At 34.4% G+C, this 12,233-nt stretch overlaps 1 protein-coding gene across 2 annotated transcripts in view; it reads right to left on the bottom strand.

Annotated features, from left to right (window-relative positions):
- Positions 1-11,693, bottom strand: part of LOC140139911 (carnitine O-palmitoyltransferase 1, liver isoform-like) — a 62,947-nt gene extending 51,254 nt beyond the window's left edge. For both annotated transcript variants that reach the window (XM_072161684.1, XM_072161685.1), the window contains exon 1: positions 11,607-11,693. The gene's annotated coding sequence lies outside the window, so the exon portion shown is untranslated. The remainder of the gene's footprint in view (positions 1-11,606) is intronic.
- Between the last annotated feature and the right edge of the window lie 540 nt (positions 11,694-12,233).

Genomic DNA, 12,233 nt, shown 5'->3' with positions numbered 1-12,233 from the left:
GGATGATGCTGTGGATCACGAAATGCCCTTTTAATTAGGATTGGAAAAAAGATATTTGCATATAAAACAAACCCCATTGCTCCCAATACTTGGTAAAATGCCACATTGTCCCTACATGTACATTTGTGTATACCGTACTGGTAACAAACACTACCTTTTATTTACAGAACCTGGACATTGAACTAGACAATATTATAAACTATGAGATGATGCAATCAAGACAAACAAGGATATCTCCAAGACTATTTTTTATTTTGAATTGTAGCTCATATCCTATTCACCTTTGTACACAGATGTTGTCTGCATTTTCTTTCAATATTTGTGACGTGTCATGTCAAAAGGAGACACTTTTGGGCAGGTTATCACTTTTGAGCTTTTAAAATATAGAGATAGTTTTCTCCACAACGCCGTTTTCCCCAATTAAATCGGATATTGAATTTGTAAGTTATGGTATTATAAATTTGGAAATTGAGATATTGGCATTTAGAAATATTATTGACAATGTTGAGAGTTAGGAATTACCTTGAAAAATGTCTCAAAAAATAGTTTTTTATTTTTTCGGTTTTGTAGTGTCCCTGGACATAGACCTACGTAAATGCTAGGATCATTCATGGTTGACTTAAAAAAAAAAAAATTCAAGATGTTTTGTATTTTGAATATTTATGAAAATTGATACTTTGTATTCATGTCAAACTCTATTAAAAATTCAATGCATTTTGAAATCATTAATAGACTATGACATGAATACAAATTATCATATTTTTTTTTTTTTTGAATTTCGGTACCCGGCAGGGTATTTCCTGCCCGGTAATGTAATCTTAGGCGGTACCCGCTAGCCCACCAAAATGCCAGCCTTACTTTTTACCCTTTCTCTTCTTTCCTTTCAGAGATTTCATTCTTTTCTTTCTTTTTCAATCCTATCAATAAACAATTCAAAACTAAACAAGTCAAGCCTCAATTGCAGTTTGACAGTGGAGGTGGAAGCACTAGCATGTGAAGTGCACAATTTTCAAATTCAGACTATTTTACCCCAAAATAACTTTGATTTTTGCTATTTGAATTTGCACCTGGGCATTTGCTTTAAATTAAGTTTTTTTTTCTTTTAGGATTTTTAGGGGGGCATCCCCTATGGAAAATTTTAGAGCCCTGGGTATGTGTCCTCTACTTACATACATGTAGAGGAGGGGCACACAATTATGTGAATATGGTCATTCAGGGTTTTTTGTTGGGTTTTTTGTGCATACAATGTACATGTTTTATTTTATTTTATTTTTTATCTATTTATTTATTTTTTGTTGCTTTTTTGTACTTTTTAGTTCTCTTGTACATGGTCGCATGTCGTGAACTGGGCTATCAAATATGGGGGATTTGTTACATGTGAATAGGTTTTTTATTGTTCAGTCTCAATTAATTTCAGAATTACATCCCCTAAATAAATTTTACCCACCCTGAATATTGACTTTGTTTTTGCCACATATGAGATCCTTGTAATGTAGACTTCCTAAAAATGTATACTTTCCTATACATGATATGTACAAAATAAAAGTTATGTTCAGTTGAATACAAATCGGTGTGATTTTTGACATTTTAGTGTGTGTAACACTTTTTATGCCCAGTTCATGACATGCGACCACATCCATGATACAATAAACCTGTTGAGGAAAATTCCCGGGGAAAATTTAATCATTCATGAGCTAGCTATTGGGGTACACATTTAAGAGCTGACATGAATGACCAAAACTTCAACATTGTGATTGAGTTTGATGACATCAATGTGGACTATATTTGCCAATTTGTTTGGAACAAAACAAAAATGATAACAATGACATTGTGCGTTGTGCAAAGGTTCCCTATATCACATTTAGATATCAAAATATAGGGGAGATTGGGGTTAGTTGGAACACTGGGTAAGTTGAAACATTGTATTTTTTTCTGACACAAAAAATTAATTTGGTAAAATACTGGCACCTAGTAATAGGTATTAGTAAGGGTCATCCACCAAATTAGCAACAGCACTGATGCCCCACCAGTGTTGGCTTGGGAAAGGAATATCTGTTTTTTGACTTGCTGACTAATTTTTATACCCCTCAGAAAAGATGCGTTATCTCCATGTTGTTTGAAGATTCAGGGGATTATTTTTTGAGTATCATAAGCACTAGTAGTAAGTCCCAGAATAATGTTAAATAAAAGTTTTATTGTATTTCTTATTTTGTGTAATGAACTTTGAAATGTAAAAATAGGCATCGGGTTAGTTGAAACTTTTGAGGTGGGGTTAGTTGAAACGTGAAAATCGCATAGAAAAATATGGTTAAAAATTTGACTTTTTAAAAATTTGTAACATGTTTACCATTTCTTCAATATTGCTTTAATATGGTTAAAAAGCAATAATACAAGCAAAAAGTGCACACAGAAAGTACATTTTATAATATTTTAGGCTTCTCATATTTTTGTCCATGGTGACACTTGTCACCTTGTGTCCAAAGTATTGACCCGCGCTCCCACATATTTATTTATTCATTTTTTCACACTGATTGTATGTTAAAGGGTGCCTTCAAGGGAAGTATAACCCTAACAACACAATAAAAATTATTTTGAAATTTTTACAAGCCATGTTTCAACTAACCCCACTCTATGTTTCAACTTACCCCAGGGGTGGGGTTAGTTGAAACACTTTTTTCAAATTTTCAAATTGGATTATATGAATAATCATAAGCAGGTCCAATAAAATTTAAGGCTGTATTTGTAGCATGTATGTATATGTTTATACTGATATGGTTAGTGTTTCTTGAAAGTAATCGGTTTGCGTTAAAAAGACGATTTTGTGAAAAATGTTTCAACTAACCCCAATCTCCCCTAATTGTATCTGATCTGGCGCAAATATTGACTAGTCATATCATGTTATTAACCTGATTATTTAATATCAAACATGGATACATGATAATTCAAATATCATACAGTAACATTGCATCATTTTTGAAGCCATTTACCAGTACTTGGGTTTTGGTTTTTGTTTTGTTTTGTTTTTTTGTTCTAAAACTTCTATGTCAAAAAAATAAAATTGTAATCATTCTTGGGAGATGGAAGATGATACAAAGTTCAAGCTGATGGTAAAGGAAGAGAAAGGATAGCACTTCATGGCAGACAGGAAGGATAAGATTGGAAAGATTTGGAGGAGTAAGAGGCAGTGAGGGGGACGCAGAGACACAACGCTAGACGTTGATCCACAGCCTCAGCCTCATCCGCACAATAGAGGTTTAAAAGATTTAAAAAACAACAACACATGCTTTGCAGAGTTGAGAGCGCACACCCTAGACATTTGTCAAAGTCTAGTTTTATATTCCAATTTTAACATTATTTTTATAATATATATCTCGGAGTCTAAAATAAATAATAACCAGCAAATATATGTAATTGTGCCAAAGTAAGAACATTTTGTTGATAATGAAGTTTGAGATTTTTAACACTTTCAATATTTACGACTGACCCTGGAAATATTTTGTATGATGACCAGCCAGAAAAGATATCTATCCCTTCCCAAAATCCTTTGCAACATTTAATATGCATGCATCACCTCATCACTACATCAAATGACACTCATATTACTTTGCACAGACCTCTGTTTTCATGTTGGAGAACAGAACAAACATGGGTCAATGTCAAGAAATAAACAATCATGCAAGATCTGGATGTGCTCTGACCGTTGCTATTTTTGTCAAATTGTGCTATCGACCCATGTTGCATAAATTTATATAGCAAATTCAATACAGACTATTGAAATGAAAGAAATGCATTGTAGGAAGTGTAGGATACCGTCCTCTGATGACAAACCATAGCAAAGAATTTAGCATGGTCTGTGCCTATACATGATATGAAATGCATGATGGGAACTTCTTAATATTTGGGAAGGCTTTATTTTCTGGTGATTTTTCTGACAAGTTCTTCCTTTCTACAAATGACAAGACATTGAACTCAGGAAATCATGACTTGGCACCCCTGGGAAGTGAGTCAATTAGAACCAGAAATAACTTGCCCATGAAGACACTGAGAAAGGAGCTGCAAAACATTGCAATTTTATTACAAAATAAACTAAGTTTAAACAAAATCCCTGCAACATATACATGTTTTTGATGTTCTAGTATTAGTAATGGTAATTAAATAATTGTTGGCAAACCTGTCAATATATGTTCACGTAGTTTGATATTCTTAGGGTCCATTTGAGGAAGGAGTATAAAAAGGGGAGTATCAACTGTATGTAGGAACACACATGTTCTCAGTGATGCCAAGTTGCCAACACTGCACCTTATGCTCCAATTTGGACTACCGGTACTGATTTAGTAACAATCACTTGTTGAACTTCAGAAAATCATGCTGCTACAATTACTTGCCTAAGATTGGGCAACTTTTGAAAGTTTAACATTTAACAGCAGTAAGTTATCTCCCATATATTTTCCTTTAAATTTTTTTATTTATTTGGTGCTCAGAAGTTTTATTGACAGTCAAAAGCTACAAATCTAACATGTTCAAGTCTTGAAAATAGAGAGATTGCGGAGAGGCGTTCACTGCAAACGCCATACGGGTTACGGATTTCTGCATTTTGTGGTAGAACGTCATAGTCCCGTTCACATCCAAACTAGCCTCCTACACAGCCAGTTTGTGTCGGTCCTAACGCTCGTCGTTCCTAGTATGTTCGTGATAGCCGCATAGAGTCTGAACCAAGACTACGTGTAAACGCAAATGCAATCATGATGGCGCTACGCTGAGACAAATAATCTAAAGGTAGTAGGAAGCACCCATTGATTCACCTTGGGTGCATCGAACCAGAGAAGATTATCTTCTTTCATCGAACTACTTTCCTCGGTATTGATATGCAAATACGACTGGCTGTATCTATAATGCTCTAAGCATTCAGTCCAGATTAGCGATATTTGAGTTTTATGGGCTATTGGAAAATGAGTATAGGCCTATGTTCACACGCGTATGCTATTTGTCTAAATAATCTAAACAGAGTTTGGTGTTGGATGCCTAGGAAGTCTTGGTGTATATTATTCGAATAACAAGAAACAAACTCCATTATCATATAAATAATACCCTGTTTACTTTCTAAAGCAAAATGAAAATAGATAATCTAATATGCCTGGTTCGATTACTACCCAGCAAACACAAATATATTACAGAAAACGTTAAATGTCAGGTTAAAGGTTATGTGAGGGTCAAGGGCATTAAAAGTTTTAATAACATTCAAAAAACCCTTTGTTCTAAACTTGCTGATAAACGTTCTAACACAATAGACACTTAAATATGTTTGCCAAATGATATTTTACTATAGCATTTAAAAAATTAGCAAAAAATGTTGTTGTATTATTTGTTCAGTATAACACAAGTTTTCATGATTTTTAAACATACATCGATATGTTATCAAAACGTTTTAACTAAAACCAAAAACACATGCATTATCATGTTTTAAAAACATTTTAGAGTTTGCTGAATAGTATCCCTAAGCAAAGCACTTTGACAGAGCTCTGTTTAATGCACAACGATAAAGCAAGGCGAAAAATAGCGTTGCACGAACTTCTGTTCCCCGTCCCAAACAGACAATTATACCGCATTTATGCCGTAATATGACAAAATCTTGCCTAAAACGCCTCTTCGCAAGCTGATTTTTGGTCGGCATTTTCCACACACAAATGAATAGGCAATCTGCCCGTCCGAATTCGCGTCGAAAAAAATCGAAATTTGTTCACTTCTTCTTGTCTATACGAGATCAAATTTTAACCCCCAAAATGGATTTTATTACATGTCGGACTCTACTTGTTCTATTAGGATACTTTGATTTGTTTCATAACATGATAAACATAACATTTTTCTGCATTTTATAATGCGTTTTTTGTCATTTTGGAACGCTATTTTTTGCTACCAACCGCAACGTAATCGCCTTACGGTAATTCCACGATTGACCAATTCACAATAGATTTCACCCTCTAGAGGGCATAATAACCGATTTTCGACTAAAGTAGCTTGCCGTTCGCGTTCCCGTGTCACGTAAATTTCGCAATCTCTCTAATAAAACTGTGTGCCCCAAATATCCAGTATTGAGAATTTTTTTGGGCTACTTGAGAGTCATTCACCACTGCCTGGCGAGCTAAATTGGCCGCACCTTGGCGATGAAAACTTTTGCCTATAGATGTGACCTCATTATAGGATAGGGAATTGAGTGTCTGTTTTTAAAACTTTATTGTAAAAGAAGTATTCTACAGTTTTGTTATTTAAAAACTCTGATAACTTAACCTTTCTTTCTCTAGAGTCTTTATCTGATGATGAACTCACTAAAGCTTAGCTTTTAAAGATTATGATTACCATCATAAAAATTTCAAACTACCGGTACTTTGAATCAAAAACAGTGAATAAGGATGGCCTTTTGCATAAAAAGTGAACTGTAACTTATAATTGCTCTAAATATTATTAGGCTACCCAGTAATTAATTTCCTAACGTACCTGTCTCAATTTTTGCCCAACCTTTCAGTACCATATAAAAACTTGTTGAAGGAATATTATCATAAAATCAAAATTGTACTTTTAATTTAATTACCGGTACCACACTTAAACTAAATATTCACGCAGGGACAGGCCAAAAACCTTACCTCGGTCGTAAAATCCAGCCGATGCATGTCATAAATAATTCATTATTGTCAACCTGAATTTATACTCGATCGCTGGATCACCACATGAATTCACCTCTCAAAAACCTCTACGAGGTTGTTGCATCGAGCACGCTGACTGGCTTAGCAATTATCAAAGTAGTTTTGTAAACCAATCAGGTTAGACGTACATGTACTTTACTGGCGAGTCACATTAATTAATACCGTAAAAGGCTGTCGCGTTCATTGATTGGCTTACGATTTCAAAGAATGGCTTTTGCAACCAATCACAGTAAGGGTTATATGACGCCTGTCGGAAATTTTGCATACGCCCACGATGACGTTATGCCCTAGTGCCACGAGGCTGGCTTTTCTGCGAAAGCGAGCGAGTGGTATAAAGTCAGTTTCACACCTGTGAAAATGGAGCACATCCACAGCATATTGGACAGATAAAAATGAAATTGGCAAATGGCAATTCTGATCAACGGATTCCATGAAATGGACGATTATGTACATGTAAGTTATTCTACAGGATCAGTAATAATTAATTATAACAGCTGGTCTGCTGTAATTGAAGTGCATATTGAAGTTTGTAAGTTTGTGACTTCGTATGTTATGTGCAATTGATATTAGGCAAAAAAAAAAAAGTTGTTTGCTTGCCCTCGTCCGACCGACCGCCTCGGCAGTCCCGACCGTAGTTTTTTTTTTTTGCGATTTTCCCAAAAATGGCATGTATTTTTTTTTTTTTTTTCCGATGATTTAAAAGAAACGTTGTAAAATACCATATCCTGCATGTTTACGTGTCCGGCTGTACCTGACTGTCGGGTTCCGCAATTTCGTATACCACCTCAGCATCTAAGCTCTAATACAATGCTATCCACCTGCACATTTCGGACGGCGCATCTAGGGATGCGTTTATTTACAGGCAAGATATAACCGTGCATATCGTGCAAGAATGGATACAATATAGCAGATATGTTAAAATATGGTAAAAGTAGATAAAGTTTGAAAACAGTTGTACCAGATATTCATTTCTTGTTTATAAATATTTAGATTCATGATATTTGTTCAGATCGACTAGGAAGTAACATTGCACTATTTTTTTTCAACATGTTTGTTGAGGCTACTTTTATTAAGAGCACAAATCGCTCGGTATAAATATGATTTCACTTTAAACATGGCGGATTTAGCGCTAGCTGTACAGGTGAAGCAAGGGACCGAACACGCTGATTAATATGATAGTTTTGAAAAGCAGAAAACACTACATGTAGGAGAATTGTACACTTCATTAAACGTAGGCCTACATGTAGAAGAGCTACAATTGTTTAAGGTGCAAGTGGCGAGCACAGATGCTGGACCATGGCGTGATGTTGCTGCTACGGAAATGCTTGAACCATTAATTGCATTCGCCGATTCGGTATTCACCATGTCTGTTTCTGGGAAAAAAAAAAAAAAAAAAAAAAAAACCTTTTCCCGACCGACCCAATTTTTAAAATCCATTCGAGGGCAAGCAAACAATTTTTTTTGGGCCTTATAGGAAGCTTAAATTGGCAGGCTCTCATGCAATGTATCCGTCTCTTCCGAACATATATAGACGTTCAGGGCAAGTCATACTGAAGCAAGCCTTGAAATAAGTGGGCGCGGGGAGCAAATTTGCTCTCGTAAAGCCACCAATTGCTCCTGGTCCTTGTAAAATTATGAACCAGGAGCAATTTTAAAACAAATTGCTCCTGGTTCCAGTTTTGCACTTATGCAGTAGTGCTGGTATTGTATGCAGAAAAGGATTACTATTTGAAAATTGCTCCTATTTCTTCAGAAATTGCTCCTGGTTCTTGTAAAATCACAGTGAACCAGGAGCATTGTTCAAAAACAAATTGCTCCTGGACCTGGTTCCAGTCTGCTTATTTCAAGGCTTGTACTGAAGTATGACTTGCCCACACAGGGTAGGCCTATACTATACTATACTATAATAATCGATATACAGATGTACAGTACAGTTTTAGAGTTTACTAATGGCTATGTGTTTTGAGTTGGTAGATTTTTCGGTACCCAAAATTTCCAATTTTTTTCCTCTATGAAAATGAACGTTTTTTGATAAAAATATAAATTGTTAACTAACCTCATAAGTACAAGAAAAGTATACATTTCCTGACAGGAAATTAAACAGGGAATCCAAAAATGATATTAGTTTCCCCAATAGGAAGATTGGTTAGGGAGGTAGTGGACTTTGAATAGCAACATTTTCCATAAAAAATGTTTGATCTTTAGTGATATATATTTTTTACATATTACACCCTATGCTGGAAAGAACATCATATTTGAGTTCCTTGGCTCAAGAGCTTTAACAAAATGTATACTTTTATTGTGATACCTGTTACAGGTTTCGCTGTGTGCGAACATATTTGAAACACACATTTGAGGCATTCCGAATCTATAGGGATTTACACACAAACAGTGCAATTTAAGGCATTATCTATAATCAAGGGATTTGCACTAGAAATTCATTAAATTTAAAGACAAGAGTAACCTTTTTTAGTTTCTAAATGATTGTTCTTAAGTCTTTACAACATAAAACCACTTAAAAGAAGCAAATATATCAATATACCCCCATTTTTTTGAAATTTCTAGTTAAATTTACATATCAATCCTCCATATCAATCCTCGGGCTCGGCTCCACCTTGTCATGTTTTCATTAAAATCAAAATAACTTAAGAATGGTTTATGCTACATAAATTGTTATGGTATCAATACAAAGGTCTCATCAAAAGCTTTAAATTGATAGGTAATTTGTCTAGGTAGGTGACACCCTTGACTTAAAAATACTAAGAATTAGCACAAAAAATCTCGCACAAAAGTACTGCTCCACCCTATCGGTGCACCCAGTTTAAAACGCATGGCCTAAGGGGCTATTTCATTATAAATGACAACATTGAGTCCCAAAAGGGGTCAAAATTCAAACTCATTTATTTCATGCAAATTCATTATCATTTCAAAGTTCAGATGGTGTGTCAATAATTCTCAAAATATTAGAGCGTCAAACCCTCAGGAACCATTAAAAAATTAAATTGAATTTTTGCTGTGTAAAAACATAGCTGCCGTCTGGAGGACATTTTTTAAACAATTTAATACACAACTTTGAAAGAGTATATGTAACCAACATTGGGTTCATACTTATTCATATTTAGTCTGTAATAATTGTTGTATGTTCCTTTACACTTCAGTGTCTTAAATATGCCAGTTTCAATATAAAACAATTAGTAAATTGATACTAATCCAGATAAATGGTGCAAAATTACTACATATTTTAAGGATAAACTTTATCTTCACATGAAAAATTCATGAAATAGTCATTTTGTCCTGCCCAATAGCTACACTGATGCATAAGTGAGTATTCTGCGTCAATCTGTTGTACTAGTCATGGAAAACCTAAAATAAAAGACCCTCCTGTGTCATTTGTTCTGGATAGGACACATTTTTAACACATAATAAAGCATACTTTAACTTTAGAAATAGCTGCATCAATATTATTGCATCAATATTATTGCATAAAAGATCCCCAGCATTTAAAATCCACTACAAACAGGGTTAATATTCTGGTTAAATTAGGAATATTGCAATTTTTAGCTAACCGAAGTTCAATGCAGAATAATATCATATGTGTTCTCAACAACTGGACAATAATTTGAACACTAAAGTGGTTTGTAAGCATAATTTGCAATAAAATGCAAAAATTTCTTGTGGGTTTGGCTCTTTGAAATTTTTATTTTTAGTTTGTTTACCAATTCATGGAAATGACATAATTGTGCTGGAGAGGACATTTGTTAAATTGCAAACAGAATCGTGGATACAGGCTTGCAAAAATGCAACAAATACCAAATCATGTGCCACCTTGGTAGAAGGAAGACCACTCTTCCTCTACAAATTTCACATTCTATGATATAATCCTTCTTATTTCAACAATTAGTAATTAACTTCAGTTCTGGAGAGGACAAATTTTTAACGCGGACTGTGGTATCAAGAACAAGTGGTCTACTGTATGTAAAATAAATGAATTCCTCAATCAGTGCCCTGTCCCATCAATTGGTAATATAACACAGATTATACAGGTAGGGTAAGGGTTTATATTTCCTCTTTAATGTTAACAAAAATGGAGGCATGAATTGGAGAGGACACTCATTTTTTTTATTTAACGAAAATGCCAATTTTGCAAGAATCTACTGAATTTTAACATTTTTGCACCAATTTTCACCATTCAACTTGCATGATGTTCCACACATATCATATTTTCATTGCAACAAGCACATTGCCATAGAATGTACCTAATTTTTCAAAGAATTAATTCAGAATACATGGGCAAAATGAAATGGGACTCCAAAATTGGGTTAAAATGTACCTTTTGGCAATTTTTTATACAAAAATAGACAGAATTCTGTAAAAATGCTCATGTAGCTTGTAGTTTGTGGCATACTTAGAATTAAGTTAATAACACTGCATTATCACCCTAATTATATCAACCAGATATGATAAAAGCCATTTTTGTGAACGTGTCATTTATAATGAAATAGCCCTAATACAAGTTGCAGAGTGAGGTGTGGCTAATATCATGAATATAATGTAAATAAAATTAGTGAATAGATCATTGGGCGGCACAACACCCCTCGCAAGCTGAGAGATTTCATTAATATGAATGCGCATATCACTCATTCATTGCATATTTTAACATGTTCAACAACTAGCTTTTACAAGCTTAATCGTTCATGCAAATGTTCATGATGTTGTTGTGCATGTCATGCATGGATTGTGCCTGGGATTGTGCTGTGCTCACATGCAATGGCATGCATGCTCAGCTCATCAGCCTACATGTTTTGCATCAATTATGGAGAATAACACGCTTTCATTCACAATGACACAATATTATTAATGAACAAAACTCTACAAAATAACAAATGTAAGCAAATTTAAGATCACTACCTTTTAAATCTGGGGGTTTTAAGAGCAAATTCCACGTCAAGTCAAGCAGACACACACATAAAATCGCTGACCTTCGGAACGACAAAGTTCAGAATTAGTGAGGAGCGGTATTAGATATGATAAAAATAAACAAAAATATCTTTACATGGAATCTTGCTGCTAACCCAAGCAAAACAAAAGTTGTAATAAAGACTTAATAAATTATTTTCTCGTGGGAAGATCAGAAGAAAACCATTATTCCTATATATGTGGTTATGAGAACCTAATTGTACATGATGATTATAATGATCTCGGGGTACTTTTTACTTATAAGGCCAAGTAAAATAAAAAACATGTTTCACGTCCGGTTTTTTTGAAAAAAAAGGAGGAAGAGGGGGCTTTATATTGTTTATTTTTTATCCCAAAATCGGTGTAAATAAGCTTAAATACCTATAATTAGAGCTGTTTTATCGTATACAATAATGCCTGGAAAAAGGAGGAGGCCTCTTTTTATTTGTTGTTCTGAAGAAAGGCTCCCTCTAACTATCACAAAACCTTATAAAAGTGTTTCTTGTATATAAGCAAGGCTATAAAGCATCTCTACTTCCTAGACATATTTTTTTGAAAAGTTATAACTGAATTTCAAAA

The sequence above is a fragment of the Amphiura filiformis genome, chromosome 18, assembly GCF_039555335.1.
Source record: "Amphiura filiformis chromosome 18, Afil_fr2py, whole genome shotgun sequence".
Lineage (NCBI taxonomy): Eukaryota > Metazoa > Echinodermata > Ophiuroidea > Amphilepidida > Amphiuridae > Amphiura > Amphiura filiformis.
The sequence above is the reverse complement of the archived record's forward strand: the minus strand, read 5'-3'. Positions and strand labels throughout refer to the sequence as shown.